The sequence below is a fragment of the Arachis stenosperma genome, chromosome 5 (genome assembly GCF_014773155.1).
Source record: "Arachis stenosperma cultivar V10309 chromosome 5, arast.V10309.gnm1.PFL2, whole genome shotgun sequence".
In the NCBI taxonomy this organism is placed as follows: domain Eukaryota; kingdom Viridiplantae; phylum Streptophyta; class Magnoliopsida; order Fabales; family Fabaceae; genus Arachis; species Arachis stenosperma.
In genome coordinates, this window is record NC_080381.1 from 109,990,644 (window position 1) to 110,014,808 (window position 24,165).

A 24,165-nucleotide genomic window follows, 5' to 3' on the forward strand; every position below is an offset into this window, starting at 1 on the left:
ATGCTGTTGGATTCTGACTTCCCTGCACTCGAAGTGGATTTTCTGGAGCTACAGAAGCCCAATTGGCGCGCTCTCAACGGCGTTGGAAAGTAGACATCATGGGCTTTCCAGAAATGTATAATAGTCCATACTTTGCCCAAGATTTGATGGCCCGAACTGGCGTTCCAAATTAGGTCAAAACTGCTGATGAGCGGATAATTTGTACGCTTTTTGGCATTGTTTTTAGTATGTTTCTAGTAGGATTTAGTTAGTTTTTAGTATATTTTTATTAGTTTTTAGTTAAAATTCACTTTTCTGGACTTTACTATGAGTTTGTGTATTTTTCTGTGATTTCAGGTATTTTTTGGCTGAAATTGAGGGACTTGAGCAAAAATCTGATTCAGAGACTGAAAAGGACTGCAGATGCTGTTGGATTCTGACCTCCCTGCACTTGAAGTGGATTTTCTGGAGCTACAGAAGCCCAAATGGCGCGCTCTCAACGGCGTTGGAAAGCAGACATCCTGGGCTTTCCAGCAATATATGATAGTCCATACTTTGCCCAAGATTTGATGGCCCAAACTGGCGTTCAAAGTCACCTTCAGAATTCCCAGCGTTAAACGCCGGAACTGGCACCAAAGTGGGAGTTAAACGCCCAAACTGGCACAAAAGCTGGCGTTTAACTCCAAGAAGAGTCTCTACACGAAAATGCTTCATTGCTCAGCCCAAGCACACACCAAGTGGGCCCGGAAGTGGATTTTTATGTCATTTACTCATCTTTGTAATTCTTAAGCTACTAGTTCCCTATAAGTAGGACCTTTTACTATTGTATTTTCATCTTGGTTCTTCTGGTTCCCTCTTTGGGACCGAAGCCAATGATCACTCTTGTTCTTATGTATTTTCAACGGTGGAGTTTCTACACACCATAGATTAAGGTATGGAGCTCTGCTGTACCTCGAGTATTAATGCAATTACTATTGTTCTTCTATTCAATTCAGCTTGTTCTTGTTCCAAGATATCACTTGTTCTTCAACTTGATGAATGTGATGATCCGTGACACTCATCATCATTCTCACCTATGAACGTGTGACTGACAACCACCTCCGTTCTACCTTAGATTGGGTGGATATCTCTTGGATTCCTGATACACGACGCATGGTTGTTGCTCGCCTGACAAACGAGTGCTCGCCTGACAACCGAGCCATCCATTCCGTGAGATCAGAGTCTTCGTGGTATAAGCTAGAACTGATGGCAGCATTCAAGAGAATCCGGAAGATCTAAACCTTGTCTGTGGTATTCTGAGTAGGATTCAATGATTGAATGACTGTGACGAGCTTCAAACTCGCGATTGTGGGGCGTTAGTGACAGACGCAAAAGAATCACTGGATTCTATTCCGACATGATCGAGAACCAACAGCTGGATAGCCGTGCCGTGACAGGGTGCGTTGAACATTTCCACTGAGAGGATGGGAGGTAGCCACTGACAACGGTAAAACCCTTGCATACAGCTTGCCATGGAAAGGAGTAAGAAGGATTGGATGAAGACAGTAGGAAAGCAGAGAGACGGAAGGGACAAAGCATCTCCATTCGCTTATCTGAAATTCTCACCAATGAATTGCATAAGTATCTCTATCTTTATCTTTATGTTTTATTCATCATCTATACCCATTTGAGTCTGCCTGACTGAGATTTACAAGGTGACCATAGCTTGCTTCATACCAACAATCTCTGTGGGATCGACCCTTACTCGCGTAAGGTTTATTACATGGACGACCCAGTACACTTGCTGGTTAGTTGTGCGAAGTTGTGATAAAGAGTTGAGATTGCAATTGTGCGTACCATGTTGATGGCGCCATTGATGATCACAATTTCGTGCACCAAGTTTTTGGCACCGTTGCCGGGGATTGTTGAGTTTGGACAACTGACGGTTCATCTTGTTGCTTAGATTAGGTATTTTATTTTTTCAGAATTTCTTTAATAATGAATTCTAGAGTTTCATGATGATCTGTTGAAGTCTGGCTGGCTGTGAAGCCATGTCTAATCTTATTGGACTGGACCGAGGTTTCAACCTATCATCACAAGAGCTTGTTGATTTCTATCAATCTTGCTGTTGGAGCAATGATCTGCTGAGGCTTGGCTGGCCATTGGCCATGTCTAGTGTTTTGGACCGGAGCTTTCTTTGAAAGCTTGGCTGGCTGTGAAGCCATGTCTAATTCCTGGACCGGAGTCTTAGACTAGCATTGCAATGATTCCTGGAATTCTAATTAAGAATTCTGAAACCTTTATTTTCTTTTTTTTCATATAATTTTCGAAAAAGCACAAAAAAATTAAAAAATCATAAAAACCAAAAAAATATTTTATGTTTCTTGTTTGAATCTAGTGTCTTATTTTAAGTTTGGTGTCTTGCATGCATTGTTTATTTGATCTTGGTTCTATTTTCAAGTCAATAATACAGGGAACTGAAGATTCAGTACATGTAGCAGAGGAATTATACAGAAAAAGCTGGGCGATCAAAACGCCCAGTGAAGAAGGCAGACTGGCATTTAAACGCCAACCAGGGTGCCTGGCTGGGCGTTTAACGCCCAAAAGGGAAGTGCATTGGGCGTTAAACGCCAGAATGTGCTCCATTCTGGGCGTTTAACGCCAGGATGGCACAAGAGGGAAGATTTTGTTTTCAAATCAAATTTTTTTTAAGTTTTTCAAAATCAAATGTTTTTCAAATCATATCTTTTCAATCAAATCTTTTTCAAATCAATTTCTTTCCTTTTTCAAAGATACTTGCTAACAATTAATGATTTGATTGAACATTTCAAGTATGTTGCCTTTTCTGTTGAGAAAGGTTTAATGTTTGAATCATATCTTTTCTTGTTAGGCAAGTCATTAATTTTTAAAATCAAATCTTTTTAAATTGTTTTTCAAATCATATCTTTTCAAATCATATCTTTTTAAAACCATAACTTCTTCAATCATATCTTTTTAATCACATCTTTTTCAAAAAAGTTTTCAATCATATCTTCTTCAAAATTTTTTTCAAAATGATTTTAAAATCTTTCTAATTAATTTTCGAAAATTTCTTCCCCTCTTCTCACATCCTTCTATTTATGGAGTACCACTCCCCCTCAATGCACAATTCGAACTCTATCTCACTAAGTTCGAATTCTTCTACCTCTTCCCTCTATTTTTCTGTTCCTCTGACACCTCAAGGAATCTCTATACTGTGACATAGAGGATCCCATATTTTTTTGTTCTCTTCTCTTTCATATGAGCAGGAACAAAGACAAAGGCATTCTTGTTGAAGCTGACCCTGAACCTGAAAGGACCTTGAAGCGAAAGCTAAGAGAAGCTAAGGCGCAACTCTCTGTAGAGGACCTAACAGAAATCTTCAAAGAAGAAGAACCTATGGCAGCCAAAAACAACAACAATGCCAACAATGCAAGGAAGGTGCTGGGTGACTTTACTGCACCTACTCCCGACTTCTATGGGAGAAGCATCTCTATCCCTGCCATTGGAGCAAACAACTTTGAGCTTAAGCCTCAATTAGTTTCTCTAATGCAACAGAATTGCAAGTTCCATGGACTTCCACTGGAAGATCCTCATCAGTTTTTAGCTGAGTTCTTGCAAATCTGTGACACTGTCAAGACTAATGGGGTTGACCCTGAGGTCTACAGACTTATGCTATTCCCTTTTGCTGTAAGAGACAGAGCTAGGATATGGTTGGACTCACAAACTAAAGACAGCCTGAACTCTTGGGAAAAGCTAGTCAATGCCTTCTTGGCAAAGTTCTTTCCACCTCAAAAATTGAGTAAGCTTAGAGTGGAAGTCCAAACCTTCAGACAGGAGGAAGGAGAATCCCTCTATGAAGCTTGGGAAAGATACAAACAATTGATCAGAAAGTGTCCCTCTGATATGCTTTCTGAATGGAGCATCATAGGTATTTTCTATGATGGTCTGTCTGAACTGTCCAAGATGTCTTTGGATAGCTCTGCTGGAGGATCTCTTCATCTGAAGAAGACGCCTGCAGAAGCTCAATAACTAATTGAAATTATTGCAAATAACCAATTCATGTACACTTCTGAAAGGAATCCTATGAACAATGGGACAAATCAGAAGAAAGGAGTTCTTGAGATTGATACTCTGAATGCCATATTGGCTCAGAACAAAATATTGACTCAGCAAGTCAATTTGATTTCTCAAAGTCTGTCTGGAATGCAAAATGCACCAAGGAGTACTAAGGATGCTTCATCTGAAGAAGAAGCTTATGATCCTGAGAACCCTTCAATAGAAGAGGTGAATTACCTGGGAGAACCCTATGGAAACACCTATAATTCTTCATGGAGAAATCATCCAAATTTCTCATGGAAGGATCAACAGAGACCTCAACAAGGTTTCAACAACAATAATGGTGGAAGAAACAGGTTTAGCAATGGCATGCCTTTTCCATCATCTTCTCAGCAACAGACAGAGAATTCTAAGCAGAACCACTCTGACTTAGCAACCATGGTCTCTGATCTAATCAAAACCACTCAAAGTTTCATGAATGAAACAAGGTCCTCCATTAGAAACTTGGAGGCACAAGTGGGACAGCTGAGCAAGAAAATTACTGAACTCCCTCCTAGTACTCTTCCAAACAATACAGAAGAAAATCCAAAAGGAGAATGCAAGGCCATCAACATGGCCGAATTTGGAGAGGAGGAAGAGGCAGTGAACGCCACTGAGGAAGACCTCAATGGACGTCCACTGGCCTCCAATGAGTTCCCTAATGAGGAACCATTGGAATCTGAGGCTCAAAATGAGACCATAGAGATTCCATTGGACTTACTTCTGCCTTTCATGAGCTCTGATGAGTATTCTTCCTCTGAAGAGGATGAGTATGTCACTGAAGAGGAAGTTGCTAAATACCTTGGAGCAATCATGAAGCTAAATGACAAGTTATTTGGTAATGAGACTTGGGAGAACGGATCTCCTTTGCTCACCAAAGAAATGGATGACTTGTCTAGGCAGAAATTACCTCAAAAGAGATAAGATCCTGGGAAGTTTTCAATACCTTGTACCATAGGCACCATGACCTTCAAGAAGGCTCTATGTGACTTAGGGTCAAGTGTAAACCTCATGCCTCTCTCTGTAATGGAGAAGCTAGGGATCTTTGAGGCACAAGCTGCAAGAATCTCACTAGAGATGGCAGACAATTCAAAGAAACAAGCTTATGGACTTGTAGAGGATGTTCTGGTAAAGGTTGAAGACCATTACATCCCCGCTAATTTCGTAGTCCTAGAGACTGGGAGGAGCATGGATGAATCTATCATCCTTGGCAGACCCTTCCTAGCCACAGCAAAGGCTGTGATTGATGTGGACAGAGGAGAATTGATCATTCAAGTGAATGAAGAATCCTTTGTGTTTAAGGCTCAAGGATATCCCTCTGTCACCATGGAGAGGAAGCATTAAGAGCTTCTCTCAAAACAGAGCCAAACAAAGGCCCCACAGTCAAACTCTAAGTTTGGTGTTGGGAGGCCACAATCAAATTCTAAGTTTGGAGTTGAACCCCCACATTCAAACTCTAAGTTTGGTGTTAGGAGGTTCCAATATTGCTCTGAGTATCTGTGAGGCTCATGAGAGCCCTCTGTCAAGCTACTGACATTAAAGAAGCGCTTGTTGGGAGGCAACCCAATGTTATATTTTATCTATTTTTCTTCGTTATTTTATGTTTCCTGTAGGTTGATGATCATGAGAAGTCACAAAATCAATTGAAAAAGCAAAAACAGAATGAAAAACTGAATGAAAAACAACACACCCTGGAGGAGAATTTGCTGGCATTTAAACGCCAGTAAGAGTAGCAGTTGGGCGTTTAGCGCCCAGTCTGGCACCATTCTGGGCGTTTAACGCCAGAAAGGGGCACCAGACTGGCGTTAAATGCCAGAAAAGGGCAAGCACCTGGCGTTAAACGCCAGAAATGGGCACCAGCAAGGCGTTTAACGCCAGAATTGGCTCAGAATGCATTTTTGCACGCCACCTGGTGCAGGGATGACTTTTCCTTGACACCTCAGGATCTGTGGACCCCACAGGATCCCCACCTACCCCACCACCCTCTCTCTTCTTCACCCATTCACCAATCACCTCAACCACTCTTCCCCAAAAACCCTTCACCTATCAAATCCCACTATTCTATTCACCACTCACATCCATCCTTCATAAAACCCCACCTACCTCACCATTCAAATTCAAACCACTTTCCCTCCCAAACTCACCCTCCCATAACCGAACCCTACCCCTCTCTCCACCCCTATATAAACCCATCTTCACTCCTTCATCTTCACACAACCTAAATACTACTTCTTCCCTTTGGCCGAATCACAAAGCCAACTCCATCTCCTCTACTTCTTCTTTTTCTACTCTCTTCTTTCTTCTTTTGCTCGAGGACGAGCAAACCTTTTAAGTTTGGTGTGGTAAAAGCATTGCTTTTTGTTTTTCCATAACCATCTATGGCATCCAAGGCCGGAGAAACCTCTAGAAAGAGGAAAGGGAAGGCAAAAGCTTCCACATCCGAGTCATGGGAGATGGAGAGATTCATCTCAAGGGTGCATCAAGACCACTTCTATGAAGTTGTGGCCTTGAAGAAAGTGATCCCTGAGGTCCCTTTCAAACTCAAAAAGAGTGAATATCCAGAGATCCGACGTGAGATTCAAAGAAGAGGTTGGAAAGTTCTTACCAACCCCATTCAACAAGTCGGAATCTTGATGGTTCAAGAGTTCTATGCAAATGCATGGATCACCAAAAACCATGATCAAAGTGTGAACCCGGACCCAAAGAATTGGCTTACAATGGTTCGGGGAAGATGCTTGGATTTTAGTCCGGAAAATGTAAGGTTGGCATTCAACTTGCCCATGATGCAAGGAGATGAACATCCTTACACTAGAAGGGTCAACTTTGATCAAAGGTTGGACCAAGTCCTCACTGACATTTGTGAAGAGGGCGCCCAATGCAAGAGAGATTCAAGAGGGAAGCCGGTTCAATTGAGAAGGCATGACCTCAAGCCCGTGGCTAGGGGATGGTTGGAGTTCATCCAACGCTCAATCATTCCCACTAGCAACCGGTCCGAAGTTACTCTAGACCGGGCCATCATGATCCATAGCATCATGATTGGAGAAGAAATAGAAGTTCATGAGGTTATAGCCCAAGAACTTTATAAGGTGGCAGACAAGTCCTCTACCTTGGCAAGGTTAGCCTTTCCTCATCTCATTTGTCACCTCTGTTACTCAGTTGGAGTTGACAAAGAGAGAGACATCCTCATTGATGAGGACAAGCCCATCACTAAGAAAAGGATGGAGCAAACAAGAGACCCCTCTCATCATGAAATCCCTGAGATACCTCAAGGGATGCACCTTCCTCCACAAAACTATTGGGAGCAACTGAACACCTCCCTAGGAGAATTGAGTTCCAACATGGGACAACTAAGGGTGGAGCACCAAGAACATTCCATCCTCCTCCATGAAATTAGAGAAGATCAAAGAATCATGAGAGAGGAGCAACAAAGGCAAGGAAGAGACATTGAGGAGCTCAAGCACTCCATAAGACCTTCAAGAGGAAGAACAAGCCGCCATCACTAAGGTGGACCCATTCTTTAATCTCCTTGTCCTTCATTCCCCTGTTTTTCGAATTTCTATGCTTATGTTTATCTATGTTTGTGTCTTATGATCATTAGTGTCTATGCCTTAAAGTTATGAATGTCCTATGAATCCATCACCTTTCTTAAATGAAAAAGGTTTTTAATTGAAAAAGAGAAGAATTGCATGAATTTCAGATTTTATAACAGATTAATTATTTTGATGTGGTGGCAATACTTTTGTCTTCTGAATGTATGCTTGAACAGTGCATATGTCTTTTGAATTTGTGGTTCATGAATGTTAAATTTGTTGGCTCTTGAAAGAATGATGAAAAAGGAGACATGTTACTGAGGATCTGAAAAATCATAAAAATGATTCTTGAAGCAAGAAAAAGCAGTGAATACAAAAAAAAAGAAAAGAAGAAGCGAAAAAAAAACGAAAAAAAAGAAGGGAGAAAGAGAAAAAGAAAGAAAAAGAAAGAAATAAAGTTGTGATCCAAGGCAAAAAGAGTGTGCTTAAGAACCCTGGACACCTCTAATTGGGGACTCTAGCAAAGCTGAGTCACAATCTGAAAAGGTTCACCCAATTATGTGTCTGTGGCATGTATGTATCCGGTGGTAATACTGGAAGACAGAGTGCTTTGGGCCACGGCCAAGACTCATAAAGTAGCTGTGTTTAAGAATCATCATACTTAACTAGGAGAATCAATAACACTATCTGGATTCTGAGTTCCTAAAGAAGCCAATCATTCTGAATTTCAAAGGATAAAGTGAGATCCCAAAACTGTTCAGAGGCAAAAAGCTAAAAGCCCCGCTCATCTAATTAATACTGATCTTCATAGATATTTTTGGAGTTCATTGCATATTCTCTTCTTTTTATCTTATTTGATTTTCAGTTGCTTGGGGACAAGCAACATTTTAAGTTTGGTGTTGTGATGAGCGGATAATTTGTATGCTTTTTAGCATTGTTTTTAGTATGTTTCTAGTAGGATTTAGTTAGTTTTTAGTATATTTTTATTAGTTTTTAGTTAAAATTTACTTTTCTGGACTTTACTATGAGTTTGTGTGTTTTTCTGTGATTTCAGGTATTTTCTGGCTGAAATTGAGGGACCTGAGCAAAAATCTTATTCAGAGACTGAAAAGGACTGCAGATGCTGTTGGATTCTGACCTCCCTGCACTCGAAGTAAATTTTCTGGAGCTACAGAAGCCCAAATGGCGCGCTCTCAACGGCGTTGGAAAGCAGACATCCTGGCCTTTCCAGCAATATATGATAGTCCATACTTTGCCCAAGATTTGATGGCCCAAACCGGCGTTCAAAGTCACCTTCAGAATTCCCAGCGTTAAACGCCGGAACTGTCACCAAAGTGGAAGTTAAACGCCCAAACTGGCACAAAAGCCGGCGTTTAACTCCAAGAAGAGTCTCTACACCAAAATGCTTCATTGCTCAGCCCAAGCACACACCAAGTGGGCCCGGAAGTGGATTTTTATGTCATTTACTCATCTTTGTAATTCTTAAGCTACTAGTTCCCTATAAGTAGGACCTTTTACTATTGTATTTTCATCTTGGTTCTTCTGGTTCCCTCTTTGGGACCGAAGCCAATGATCACTCTTGTTCTTATGTATTTTCAACGGTGGAGTTTCTACACACCATAGATTAAGGTGTGGAGCTCTGCTGTACCTCGAGTATTAATGCAATTACTATTGTTCTTCTATTCAATTCAGCTTGTTCTTGTTCCAAGATATCACTTGTTCTTCAACTTGATGAATGTGATGATCCGTGACACTCATCATTATTCTCACCTATGAACGTGTGACTGACAACCACCTCCATTCTACCTTAGATTGGGTGGATATCTCTTGGATTCCTGATACACGACGCATGGTTGTTGCTCGCCTGACAAACGAGTGCTCGCCTGACAACCTAGCCATCCATTCCGTGAGATCAGAGTCTTCGTGGTATAAGCTAGAACTGATGGCGGCATTCAAGAGAATCCGGAAGGTCTAAACCTTGTCTGTGGTATTCTGAGTAGGATTCAATGATTGAATGATTGTGACGAGCTTCAAACTCGTGATTGTGGGGCGTTAGTGACAGACGCAAAAGAATCACTGGATTCTATTCCGACATGATCGAGAACCGACAGCTGGATAGCCGTGCCGTGACAGGGTGCGTTAAACATTTCCACTGAGAGGATGGGAGGTAGCCACTGACAACGGTGAAACCCTTGCATACAGCTTGCCATGGAAAGGAGTAAGAAGGATTGGATGAAGACAGTAGGAAAGCAGAGAGACGGAAGGGACAAAGCATCTCCATTCGCTTATCTGAAATTCTCACCAATGAATTGCATAAGTATCTCTATCTTTATCTTTATGTTTTATTCATCATCTATACCCATTTGAGTCTGCCTGACTGAGATTTACAAGGTGACCATAGCTTGCTTCATACCAACAATCTCTGTGGGATCGACCCTTACTCGCGTAAGGTTTATTACTTGGACGACCCAGTACACTTGCTAGTTAGTTGTGCGGAGTTGTGATAAAGAGTTGAGATTGCAATTGTGCGTACCATGTTGATGGCGCCATTGATGATCACAATTTCGTGCACCAACTGCCCGGCGTTTAACGCCGGAACTGGCACAAGAATGGGAGTTAAACACCCAAACTGGCACAAAAGCTGGCGTTTAACTCCAAGAAGAGTCTCTACACAAAAATGCTTCAATGCTCAGCCCAAGCACACATCAAGTGGGCCCGGAAGTGGATTTTTATGTCTTTTACTCATCTTTGTAATTCTTAAGCTACTAGTTCCCTATAAGTAGGACCTTTTACTATTGTATTTTTCATCTTGGTAGCTTTCTTTGAGTAGTTTTATGCTATCTTAGATCATTGGGAGGCTAGCCTCACGGCCATGCCTAGACCTTGTTCTTATGTATTTTCAACGGTGGAGTTTCTACACACCATAGATTAAGGTGTGGAGCTCTGCTGTACCTCGAGTATTAATGCAATTACTATTGTTCTTCTATTCAATTCAGCTTGTTCTTATTCCAAGATATTCATTCGCTCTCAAGAACTTGATGAATGTGATGATTATGTGACGCTCATCATCATTCTCACTTATGAACGCGTGACTGACAACCACTTCCGTTCTACAAGCAAACAAGGCTCTAATGTTTATCTCTTGGATTCTTTAATCGGAATCTTCGTGGTATAAGCTAGAATTGATGGCGGCATTCAAGAGAATCCGGAAGGTCTAAACCTTGTCTGTGGTATTCTGAGTACGATTCAATGATTGAATGACTGTGACGAGCTTCAAACTCGCGATTGTGGGGCGTTAGTGACAGACGCAAAAGAATCACTGGATTCTATTCTGACATGATCGAGAACCGACAGCTAGATAGCCGTGCCGTGACAGGGTGCGTTGAACATTTCCACTGAGAGGACGGGACTGTAGCCATTGACAACGGTGATGCCCAACATACAGCTTGCCATGGAAAGGAGTAAGAAGGATTGGATGAAGACAGTAGGAAAGCAGAGAGACGGAAGGGACAAAGCATCTCCATACGCTTATCTGAAATTCTCACCAATGAATTGCATAAGTATCTCTATCCTCTATTTTATGTTTTATTCATATATCATCCATAACCATTTGAGTCTGCCTGACTGAGATTTACAAGATGACCATAGCTTGCTTCATACCAACAATCTCCGTAGGATCGACCCTTACTCGCGTAAGGTTTATTACTTGGACGACCTAGTGCACTTGCTGGTTAGTTGTGTGAAGTTGTGATGCCATGGTATTGAGCACCAAGTCTTTGGGGCCATTACTAGGGATTAATTGAGTTGTGAAAAGCAGTGATCACAATTTCGTGCACCAAGTTTTTGGCGCCGTTGCCAGGGATTGTTTCGAGTATGGACAACTGACGGTTCATCTTGTTGCTTAGATTAGGTATTTTTCAGAGTTCTTAGGAATGAATTCTAGTGTCTCAAGGTGATGATCTTATCATCACCAAAGCTGATTGATTCTCATCAATTTAGCTCTTGAATGCAATGTCCTTCTGAAGCTTGGCTATCCATGTCTAATTTCTTTAGACTAAAGCTTTAGACTAACATTGCATGATTCCTGGAATTCTCATTAAGAATTTTGATACCTTTATTTTCTTTTCCACTTAATTTTCGAAAAAATCCAAAAAAAATTACAAAATCGTAAAAACCAAAAATATTTTATGTTTCTTGTTGAGTCTAGTGTCTCATTTTAAGTTTGGTGTCAATTGCATGTTTCTGTTCTTCTTGCATTCATTCATGTGTCTTCATTAATCTTCAGGATGTTCTTGATGATTTCCTTGCTCTGATCTTTAAATTCTCTTGACTTGAGTGTTTTGTTGTTTCTCATATGCATTCTCATTTTGTTAGTGTCAATAGTATACAAACTGCTAAGTTTGGTGTCTTGCATGCATTGTCATTTGATTTTGGTTGCATTTTGATTATTAAAAATCCAAAAATATTTTACTTTGTGTCTTTTTAAGTCAATAATACAGAGAATTGAAGATTCAGAACATACAGCAGAGGAATTACACAGAAAAAGCTGGACGTTCAAAACGCCCAGTGAAGAAGGAAAACTGGCATTTAAATGCCAGCCAGGATACCTGGCTGGGCGTTTAACGCCCAAAAAGGTAGCATTTTGGGCGTTAAACGCCAGAATGTGCACCATTCTGGGCGTTTAACGCCAGGATGGCACAAGAGGGAAGATTTTGTTTTTAATGCAAATTTTTTTCAAGTTTTCAAAGTTTTTCAAAATCAAATCTTTTTCAAATCATATCTTTTCAATCAAATCTTTTTCAAAATCAATTTCTTTCCTTTCTTTTTTCAAAAATACTTGCTATCAATTAATGATTTGATTCAACATTTCAAGCAAGTTACCCTTTCTGTTGAGAAAGGTTTAATGTTTGAATCATATCTTTTCTTGTTAGCCAAGTCATTAATTTTTAAAATCAAATCTTTTTAAAATTGTTTTCAAATCATATCTTCTCAATCACATCTTTTTAAAACCATAACTTTTCAATCATACCTTTTTAATCACATCTTTTTCAAAAAAAAAGTTTTCAATCATATCTTCTTCAAAATCTTTTTTTCAAAATGTTTTTTTTTAAATCTTTTTAACTAATTTTCGAAAAATCTCTTCCCCTCTTCTCACATCCTTCTATTTATGGAGTACCACTCCTCCTCAATGCACAATTCGAACTCTATCTCACTAAGTTCGAATTCTTCTACCTCTTCCTTCTATTTTTCTGTTCCTCTGACACCACAAGGAATCTCTATACTGTGACATAGAGGATTCCACATTTTCTTGTTCTCTGTTCATATGAGCAGGAGCAAAGACAAAAGCATTCTTGTTGAGGCTGACCCTGAACCTGAAAGGACCTTGAAGCGAAAGCTAAGAGAAGCTAAGGCACAATTCTCTGTAGAGGACCTAATAGAAATCTTCAAACAAGAAGAACCCATGGCAATCGAAAACAACAACAATGCCAACAATGCAAGGAAGATGCTGGGTGACTTTACTGCACCTACTCCCGACTTCTATGGGAGAAGCATCTCTATCCCTGCCATTGGAGCAAACAACTTTGAGCTTAAGCCTCAATTAGTTTCTCTAATGCAACAGAATTGCAAGTTCCATAGACTTCCATTGGAAGATCCTCATCAGTTTTTAGCTGAATTCTTGCAAATCTGTGACACTGTCAAGACTAATGGGGTTGACCCTGAAGTCTACAGACTTATGCTATTCCCTTTCACTGTAAGAGACAGAGCTAGGATATGGTTGGACTCACAACCTAAAGAAAGCCTGAACTCTTGGGAAAAGCTAGTCAATGCCTTCTTGGCAAAGTTCTTTCCACCTCAAAAATTGAGTAAGCTTAGAGTGGAAGTCCAAACCTTCAGACAGAAGGAAGGTGAATCCCTCTATGAAGCTTGGGAAAGATACAAGCAATTGATCAGAAAATGTCCCTTTGACATGCTTTCTGAATGGAGCATCATAGGTATTTTCTATGATGGTCTGTCTGAACTGTCCAAGTTGTCTTTGGATAGCTCTGCTGGAGGATCTGTTCATCTGAAGAAAACGCCTGCAGAAGCTCAAGAACTAATTGAAATGGTTGCAAATAACCAATTCATGTATACTTCTGAAAGGAATCCTGTGAACAATGGGACAAATCAGAAGAAAGGAGTTCTTGAGATTGATACTCTGAATGCCATATTTGCTCAGAACAAAATACTGACTCAGCAAGTCAATTTGATTTCTCAAAGTCTGTCTGGAATGCAAGCTGCACCAGGCAGTACTGATGAGCGGATAATTTATACGCTTTTTAGCATTATTCTTAGTATGTTTTTAGTATGATTTAGTTAGTTTTTAGCATATTTTTATTAGTTTTTATTTAAAATTCACTTTTCTGGACTTTACTATGAGTTTGTGTGTTTTTCTGTGATTTCAGGTATTTTCTGGCTGAAATTGAGGGACCTGAGCAAAAATCTGATTCAAAGACTGAAAAGGACTGCAGATGCTGTTGGATTCTAACCTCCCTGCACTCGAAGTGGATTTTCTGGAGCTACAGAAGCCCAATTGGCGCGCTCTCAATGGCGTTGGAAAGTAGACATCCTGGGCTTTCCTGCAATGTATAATAGTCCATACTTTGCCCGAGATTTGATGGCCCAAACTGGCGTTGCAAATCAGCTTCAGAATTCCCAGCGTTTAACGCTGGAACTGGCATAAAAATTGGAGTTAAACGCCCGAACTGGCATAAAAGCTGGCGTTTAACTCCAGGAAGAGTCTCTACACGAAAATGCTTCAATGCTCAGCCCAAGCACACAACAAGTGGGCCCGGAAGTGGATTTTTCTGTCATTTACTCATTTCTGTAAACCCTAGATCACTAGTTCACTATTAATAGGATCTTTTGACATTGTATCTGTACCTCATGACACCTTACACGTTTCTCATTGTATCTTCTGTAGCATAAGTCTCTAAACCCTATGGTTGGGGGTGAGGAGCTCTGCTGTGTCTTGATGGATTAATGCAATTACTACTGTTTTTCATTCAATCACGCTTGCTTCTATTCCAAGATATCACTTGTTCCTAACCCGGATGAATGTGATGATCCGTGACACTCATCATCATTCCCACCTATGAACGTGTGCCTAACAACCACCTCCATTCTACCTTAGATTGAGTAGATATCTCTTGGATTCCTTAATCAGAATCTTCGTGGTATAAGCTAGAATTGATGGCGGCATTCAAGAGAATCCGGAAGGTCTAAACCTTGTCTGTGGTATTCTGAGTAGGATTCAAGGATTGAATGACTGTGACGAGCTTCAAACTCCTGAGGGCTGGGCGTTAGTGACAGACGCAAAAGAATCACTGGATTCTATTCCGACCTGATTGAGAACCGACAGATGATTAGCCGTGCTGTGACAGAGCGCGTTGAACATTTTCACTGAGAGGATGGGAGGTAGCCATTGACAACGGTGAAACCCTACATACAGCTTGCCATGGAAGGAGCCTTGCGTGTTTGAAGAAGAAGACAGTAGGAAAGCAGAGGTTCAGAAGACAGAGCATCTCCAAAACCTCAACCTATTCTCCATTACTGCAATTCAAGTACCTGTTTCATGTTCTTTTGCTTTTTACAATCAATCCTGATAATTTTTGATATCCTGACTAAGAGTTACAAGATAACCATAGCTTGCTTCAAGCCGACAATCTCCGTGGGATCGACCCTTACGCACGTAAGGTATTACTTGGACGACCCAGTGCACTTGCTAGTTAGTTGTGCGGGATTGCAAAGTGTGATTGTAATTTCATGCACCAAGTTTTTGGCGCCGTTGCCGGGGATCGTTCGAGTTTGGACAACTAACGGTTTATTTTGTTGCTTAGATTAGGACTGTTTTATTTTGTTGGTTTAGAGTCTTTTATTTGAGTATAATTTCATATTTTAAGTTTGGTGTCAATTGCATGCTTTTGTTTTTCTTTTAATTTTTCGAAATTACTTGTTCTTGGTCCCTTTTTGATCTTTTAAAAATTCTAAGTTTGGTGTCTTCTTTGTGTTTTTCTTTAGGTTTTCGAAAATTCATGTTTGATTTTCTGAAAAATTTTAAGTTTGGTGTCTCTTTGTTGTTTTTATCTTTCCTCTTTTCAAAAAAATATATATACATATATATCTTGATTACTATTCACATCAATTCCCTTTTCTCCATCATGGACATAAGTGGGAATGAACAGTCCAAAAGGACTCTGGGGTCATATGCTAACCCCATTACAGCTGCATATGGGAGTAGCATCTGTATACCTCCTGTTCATACCCTGACCGAGCTCCCCAAACTCGGCAAAGTTCATAGAAGGTCCGACCTCATCCCCAGGCCCATGCCTGAGGTCGGACCTCGGACAATAAAGCTAAAGAAGCCCAAAAGGAACGAAGCCCAAGACCTAAAGGCCGAAAAGGCCTAGGAAAGGCGGTTCCACAAAGATAAAGATAAAACTCCCAAAAGGATAAGATAAGATAAGAATATCTTATCCAGGGAAGATCACGGCCAACTACTATAAATACACTGGAGCACCCAGGTATAACACACACTCTAATTCTACTCAATATCTGCTTGGACCCATGCTAACTTAAGCATCGGAGTGTCATTGCAGGTACCACCACCAACCACTCGGCATACCAAGCTCGGGTCATCAATCCCCCATCTCGGGCCTCCCTAAGACGACCGAGCTGCGCGTTTCAGGTAACCCTCGGAACATTGGCGCCGTTGCCGGGGACCTGGAAGTCATCCCTTACCATGGCGGACGACCCTCCCAACAATAACCACGCTACATCAGAACAAGAGGAGGAAGTTGACACCGGAGAACGACCGGACAGCCCTCTATCACCACGCACTCCAGGAGGAAACAAACAGAATCGCCCAAAGACATCACTCCCAAACCAAGATCCCCAAAATCCCGAAAGCTCGGAAATTCTAGAAGCAGTTCGGACACAGCAAAACCGGCTGAAACAACTCGAAGAGGGCGTAAAAAAGCAGAAAGAAACTGGACAAGATCTGAGGAGGGAAGCTCGCAAGCGCAGAGAATTAGAAGAAAAACTACGGAAAATAGAGGCCAACCTGAAGGACCGGACGGAACGCGGCACCACCCCCGAAGGCAATCATGATCCCTTCACACGAGAGATCATGAAGGAGAAGGTACCGCGAAACTTCAAACCGCCCGATATGGACCTCTACGACGGCACCACCGATCCAAGTCACCACCTCAGCAACTTCAGAAGCAGAATGTACCTAGTCGACGCCTCCGACGCGATTCGGTGCAAAGCCTTCCCCACCACCCTCACCAAGTCGGCCATGAAGTGGTTCGACAACCTGCCACCAGGATCAATCTCCAGCTTCGAGGACCTAACCAAAAAATTCCTAACAAGGTTCTCTATTCAAAAGGACAAGACAAAACACGCCCCAGTCTACTCGGGATCAAGCAAGGTAACCAAGAAACTCTCCGAGAATACATGGAGCGATTCAACAAAGCCTGCCTGGACATACAACACTTGCCCACTGAAGCAGCCATCATGGGACTGGCAAACGGCCTAAAAGAGGGACCGTTTAGCCAATCCCTATCCAAACGATACCCGACCTCTCTATACGAGGTGCAGGAGCGGGCAGAAAAATACATCAACATGGAGGAAACCTCCCAGCTGAGAGACTCTTCTAGAAAAGAATCAACCTACCGCTCCGAGATCGAGATCGGGAACAGAAGAAGAAAGAAGAACCCAACTCGGACGAGCCGCGGAAGTACCACAGCTACACCCCCCTCCGAGTCTCCCTAGTAGACGTCTACAGAGAAGTATGCCACACCGAAAAGATCCCACCACCCCGACCTCTAAAACACAAGGGAGCGGGGAGATCGGTCCGAGTACTGTGAATACCACAAACTTTATGGCCATTCTACTAACGACTGCCACGACCTAAAAAATGTTATAGAAAAACTAGCCAGAGAAGGAAACTCGACAGATACATAGCAGAGAAAGGAGAAGAGACCAAGAAGAGAAGGAGGGGAGATAACGAAGATCGGGCAGAACGAACCCCACGAACCCCTGAAAGACACGTACACATGATAAACGGAGGTTTCGCAGGCGGAGGAACATCCAGATCCTCGCGAAAAGGCACCTCAAAGAAGTCTACCACATCCGAGAAGACAGTCCCCTGCCCGAGCTACCTATTATCTCATTTACCCGAGAAGATGCTCAAGGGATAATACCCGGGCACGACGATCCAATGGTAATCACCATTATTTTAGCAAACGCCAACTTACATCGAACCCTGATTGACCAGGGAAGCTCAGCAGATATCCTGTTCAAAGCGGCTTTCGACAAACTCGGACTTGAAGAAAAAAGAGCTAAAAGCCTATCCCACCGACCTATTTGGGCTAGGGGACACCCCAATCCATCCCTTAGGATACGTCTCGCTACACACTACCTTTGGAAAAGGCGAGCAATCTAAAACATTAAGCATCGACTACATTATAGTCGACGTCACTTCAGCATACAATGCCCTCATTGGGCGACCAACCTTAAACAGACTGGCAGCTATAGTCTCGACCCCACACCTCTGTATGAAGTTCCCCACCACAAAGGAATCGCTACCTAAAGGGCGACCAAAACTAGCACGACGATGCTACAACGAAAGCCTAAGCCTAAAAGGGAAAGAGATCAACACGATAGAACTCGGACGAGTCCAAGCCCGAGAAGATCTTCGACCACAACCAGAGGGAGAAACCGAAAAAGTCCAGATTGGGAGCACACCTGAAAAAACGACAAACATAGGGGCAAACCTCGAAGCGGGCTTAAAAGAGGAACTCATAACCCTCTTAAGGGAGAATTCCGACCTCTTCGCCTGGAGAGCCTCCGACATGCTAGGCATAAGCCCCGACCTGTTGTGCCATAAGCTATCAGTGTACCCAGGATCCCGACCTGTCCAACAAAGACGCAGAAAGCTCGGGCCCGAACGCATGCAAGCAATAGAGGAACAAGTACAAGCACTACTAGATACAGGGTTCATTAGGGAAGTAAAATACCCCCTATGGCTCGCAAGCGTGGTCCTGGTAAAAAAGCCCAATGGAAAATGGAGAATGTGCGTCGACTACACGGATCTCAACAAAGCCTGCCCCAAAGATCCATATCCACTACCAAACATCGACGCCTTAGTAGATGCAGCCTCAGGCTATAGATATCTCTCCTTCATGGACGCATACTCAGGATACAACCAAATCCCGATGTACGGACCTGACCAAGAAAAGACCTCGTTCATAACCCCAAGGGCAAACTACTGCTACGTAGTAATGCCCTTCGGGCTGAAGAACGCAGGGGCAACCTACCAGAGGCTAATGAACAAAGTGTTCTCAGAGCACATCGGACTACAACTGGAGGTGTACGTCGACGACATGCTGGTAAAGACACAGGAAGACAAACTTGCTGACCGACCTCGCCAGTGTCTTCGGCACCCTCAGAAAAACACAACATGAGACTTAACCCGACGAAGTGCACCTTCGCCGCAGAAGCCGGAAAGTTCTTAGGCTTCATGCTGACTCAAAGGGGCATCGAAGCAAACCGGACAAATGCCAAGCAATACTCAATATGAAGAGCCCGACATGTGTCAAAGAAGTACAACAACTGAATGGAAGACTGGCCGCCCTATCAAGATTCTTGGCAGGATCAGCGATAAAATCACTACCTCTCTACTCACTCCTAAAGAAAGGGAAACCCTTCTCGTGGACCCCGGAGTGCGAAAAAGCCTTTCAAGAATTCAAGGAATTCCTCGGGCGGCCACCATCCTAACCGACCTTTAAAAGGGGAAGAGCTCGTACTATACCTCTCGGTCGGACATCGGGCAGTCGCTTCAGCGCTAATACGAGAAAATGATCAAGGACAACACCCCATATACTTCGTAAGCAAGGCACTACAAGGGGCCGAATTAAACTATCAAAGATAGAAAGATTCGCCTACGCCCTAGTGCTCACAGCCCGGAGGCTCCGTCCCTACTTTCAAGCCCACACCATCAAAGTCCGGACAGACCAACCCATGAGACACATCCTGCAAAAAACAGACCTGGCAGGACGAATACTACAATGGGCGGTGGAACTGTCCGAGTTCGACCTCCACTATGAAGCCCGGACTGCCATAAAATCTCAATATCTAGCCGACTTCATCGCAGAATACACTGAGACCCCTGGAACCCCACTCTCATGGAACCTATATGTCGACGGGTCCTCAAACAAAATGGGAAGCGGAGCCGGGGTCATACTCGAAAGCGACCAAGGAACGCGGATAGAACTATCCCTAAAATTCGAGTTCCAGGCTTCAAACAACCAAGCTGAATACGAGGCCCTACTAGCTGGTCTAAAGCTAGCCAAAGAGGTCGGAGCCCAGAGAATCGCGATCTTCAGCGACTCCCAGGTCATCACATCACAAGTAAATGGAAGTTACCAGGCCAAAGACCCAACTATGAAAAAATACCTGGACCAAACACAGGCACAATTACGCCACTTCGCAGAAATACAAATCCAGCACATACCTCGGGAACAAAATGCCCGGGCAGACGCCCTCTCAAAGCTTGCTAGCACCAAGCCCGGAGGCAACAACAGAAGTCTTCTCCAGGAAACCTTACAATCTCCCTCCGTGCCAAGAGAGGAAGAAATACTAAATACATCCAACCAACAGCAAGGATGGATGACCCCCATACTCAACTACCTGAGGTCAGGAACTCTCCCCGCCGAAAGAAAAGAAGCTAAAAGGCTTACAAAGGACGCCCAGAATTATACACTAATTCACGACATATTATACAAAAGAGGATTCTCAAATCCCCTCCTTAGGTGCGTTCCGACCTCAGAAACAAAAGGCGTCCTCGAAGAAGTCCACGAAGGCATGTGCGGGAACCATCTCGGAGCTCGGGCACTATCCAAAAAAGTAGTCAGGGCCGGGTTCTACTGGCCGACCTTGCAAAGAGACGCAACAGAGTTTGTGAAAATATGCCCCCCCTGCCAAAAACACGCCAATTTTCACAAGGCACCACCTGAAGACCTTATCAGCATCACTGCGCCATGGCCCTTCGCAAAATGGGGACTCGATTTACTCGGCCCGTTCCCACAAGGACCGGGGCAAGTCAAATACCTCATAGTAGGGGTCGACTACTTCACAAAGTGGATCGAAGCTGAACCCTTAGCCACCATTACGGCTCAGAAAAGCCGCAAATTCCTATACAAAAACATTGTCACAAGGTTCGGAGTCCCCTACTCCATCACAACAGACAATGGAACACAATTCACGGACACAAGTTTTCAGAAATTGGTGGCCGAACTAAAAATCAAACAGCAATTCACATCAGTGGAGCACCCACAAGCCAATGGGCAAGCAGAGGCTGCAAATAAAGTCATCTTGGCCGGGTTAAAACGAAGACTCCAAGAGACCAAAGGGGCGTGGGCCGAGGAGCTCCCCCAGGTACTATGGGCATATCGGATAACCCCACACTCTACAACGGGAGAATCACCGTTCCGACTAGCTTATGGGATGGAGGCAATGATTCCTATCGAAATAGGTGAAGGGTCACCCAGAATCATCTTCTACAATGAAAAAGATAACCCACAGGCACAAAGGGAAGAACTCGACCTCCTCCCCGAGGTCCGAGAAAGAGCCCGGATTCGAGAAGAAGCCTTAAAACGGCGAACGGCCCTCAGATACAATCAGAAAGTTATAAAGCGAAGCTTCTCCATCCACGACCTAATTCTAATCCGAAATGACATCGGAACACAAAAGTCGGGAGAAGGAAAGCTAGCCGCAAATTGGAAAGGGCCCTACAAGGTAACAGAAGTCTTAGGAACAGGCTATTACAAAGTATCCGACCTAGAAGGCAACGAGTTGCCCAGGGCCTGGCACGCCTGTAATCTAGACGGTACTACAGCTAGAAAATTTAACCCGAGGTGTACTCTTTTTCCCTACAAGGTTTTTTAATGAGACACCCGGTTAAAATAAACACCCGACCTAGTCAAGGGTAAACACTTGTAAATATTCTTTCTTTTTAATACTAATCGAATTTTCTATTTTCTTTTCTCCTTCCTCATGACGAAACAAATCCTAGAAAGTACCCCACCAAGGCGCATTAATTTATGCTCGACAAAACGCAAAAAATCATTTGTCAAGAGACCATACAAGGTCGGCAAAGATAAAAGCGACGAGGTTCAAATTAATGTGAGAAGTTATAAAGTAACTCTGAAAAGGCTCAAAAAAAAAAAAGCCAAATAAAAAGAGATTACAAAAATAACTTAAAGGGCCGACCAACGAAAAGGTCGGACCTAACAAAAGGAGGTACTCAAAGGCCCGAGGTCCGAAGAAAAGCCCGGATCCAAGGAAGAAGCCTCAAAACAAAAGTTGCAAAACGCTAGCTAAAAAGTTGCTATCCAAAAAACAACTACAAAGCATAAAAAGCGGAACAAAAAGTCAAAAGCGCAAAAACACCGCATAATAAGCTAAAAAGTTACTACAAGTAGCTAAATAGCAGAAAGGTGTCCAAAGCGTTCACGAAAAACATCCAAAAAGCAAAAAGAACCCACAGGCCGGGTAAAAGGCCAAAAACAAAAGATCACAGAGGATCAAGGACCTTTCCGGTCTCCACATCAACAGAAGGCTGCGGAGGAAAAATGGAAACTGGGACTGCATCAACGACACCGTCATCCCGGTTTAAAACCTCCACGCCAGAACCATCCCCGGCCAAAGTTGAAGTCGGATCCGCAACCGGAACCTTGAGGTCGGACACCGGAGCCTTGGGGTCGGACACCGGAACCTCATCCTCGGCAGGGGCAGGAACAATCTTTCCCTCCACAACAATGTTATCCGTACTGAATAAGCTCAGATCCAGGTCAGGAGCAAGAACCCGGATCTGATCCCTCAAATTCACAAACATAGCATCCATACCCTTGGCCACATTATCTTCCAGCTCGTAAAAATCATCCCGAGCCGATTGCAACTTCTCCTTCGTCTCCACAAGCTCGGCATACAGCTTGGTATAGTTCTCCGTCGCCACCTTCGCCATCTCCTCAGATGTCTTCGCCGCCGCCACAGCCGCGGTAGCCCTAGTTTTCTCTTCCTCCAAAGAGATCTCCAGCTCAGTAATCCTGGCAGCCTTCAGTTGACTAATCTTATCAAGATCAGACTGAGCCTTCTCAAGTCGGGAGCTGGTCGCACCAATGGGGGATTTCTTGAACTCCTGGGCAATAGCGGCATGAAGATGGCCATCCGGACACAGCTCCGCGCCATATACTGAAATGATGCTCCATAGACACATCATCAGTAGAAATAAAAGTCTGAGGAAGAATATGCTGTTCAATCCAACCAAGGGCATCAAAATCCTTGTCATTAAAACCCGCAAGCTCCTGAGAGGTCTTCTGTTTCTTGGGGGGAGGACCCGAGGTCGAAGGCGGGGAAAGGTGACCGGGCCCAGAGGTCGGAGGATCTTGAGTTATAGCTCGGAACTGAGGAGTCGGAATGGTCTTCGACCGAGTCTGAACACCCACAGTAGCCTTCTGCGGAGAAGATCGGCAGAAGCCTCAGCCTCGATATTCCGAGCAGCCGCAGACTTCTTCGACCGACGAAGAAACTTCATGGAATCCGCCTGAGAAGACATCTCTGCAGAAACAAAAAGAAAGGGATTATCACAAACAGGAATTCCACCAAAACAGGCAAAATACTAAAAGGATGAAGCTCGGAGAGGTCGGGAACTACCTAACTCGGAACGGAGAAGGCTTGGATCTCCCAACATTTTCTTCGTGTCCAAGTGAGGTGCCCGACCCCATAAACTGCTCAACACACCCACAAAAGCCTGCTCCGCCTCATCTAGACTCTCAAAGGTATACTTAACCGACACTACATTCTCTTGCCAACAAAGAGGAAAAGAAGGCTCCCCACTCTCATCTAGAAAGAAAGGTCGGACGTCCCCAGCAGCCCGGACCTTGAAATAATAGTTCTTAAAATCATGAAAGGACTCATCGTACAAAGTACAAAACTTCTTTCCCTGGTTAGCCTAAAAGAGACCCAAGACACCTTCCTCCACCCGACCCCGGTTTCGTCAACACAAACAGATAGGAAAAAAGAGAAACAGAGGGGGAGACGCCCAAAAACTGACACAAAAGTTGGAACAGCTTTAAAAACGCCCAAGAATTGGGATGGAGTTGCGTAGGGGCAAGATTACAAGACCACAGCACCTCGGATTCCAGGTCAGTAAAGGGAAGTCGGACACCCAGCTTAGAGAAAAAACAATCGTAAGCATAAAAGAAAAGCTTCTCGGAACTTTCTAAAGGCGGGAAGCACACTCTCTCCTCGGACTCCGGGGCTACTAGCTCATAATCCCGCTCAGACTCTCTATTCTCACAAATGCTACACTCCCTACGGAACCTAGCTAAATACTCAGAATCTACAACAGAAGGGACTCTTAGAGGACCAGGATCTACCCAGCCAAGACCACTTGGAATCTTGGTCGACATTGCTTGAAAAACCTTTCGAGACATAAAATTCTTGCCTACAAAGAAGAATA

General features: G+C 43.3%; 2 non-coding genes across 2 annotated transcripts; both read right to left on the bottom strand.

The window, feature by feature from the left end:
- Positions 1-3,780: 3,780 nt before the first annotated feature.
- Positions 3,781-3,888, bottom strand: LOC130984359 (small nucleolar RNA R71). Its single transcript, XR_009088299.1, has one exon. It is a non-coding gene; the product is annotated as a small nucleolar RNA R71 (small nucleolar RNA).
- A 9,582-nt stretch (positions 3,889-13,470) lies between these two features.
- LOC130984790 (small nucleolar RNA R71) lies at positions 13,471-13,578 on the bottom strand. Its single transcript, XR_009088700.1, has one exon. It is a non-coding gene; the product is annotated as a small nucleolar RNA R71 (small nucleolar RNA).
- Positions 13,579-24,165: the final 10,587 nt, after the last annotated feature.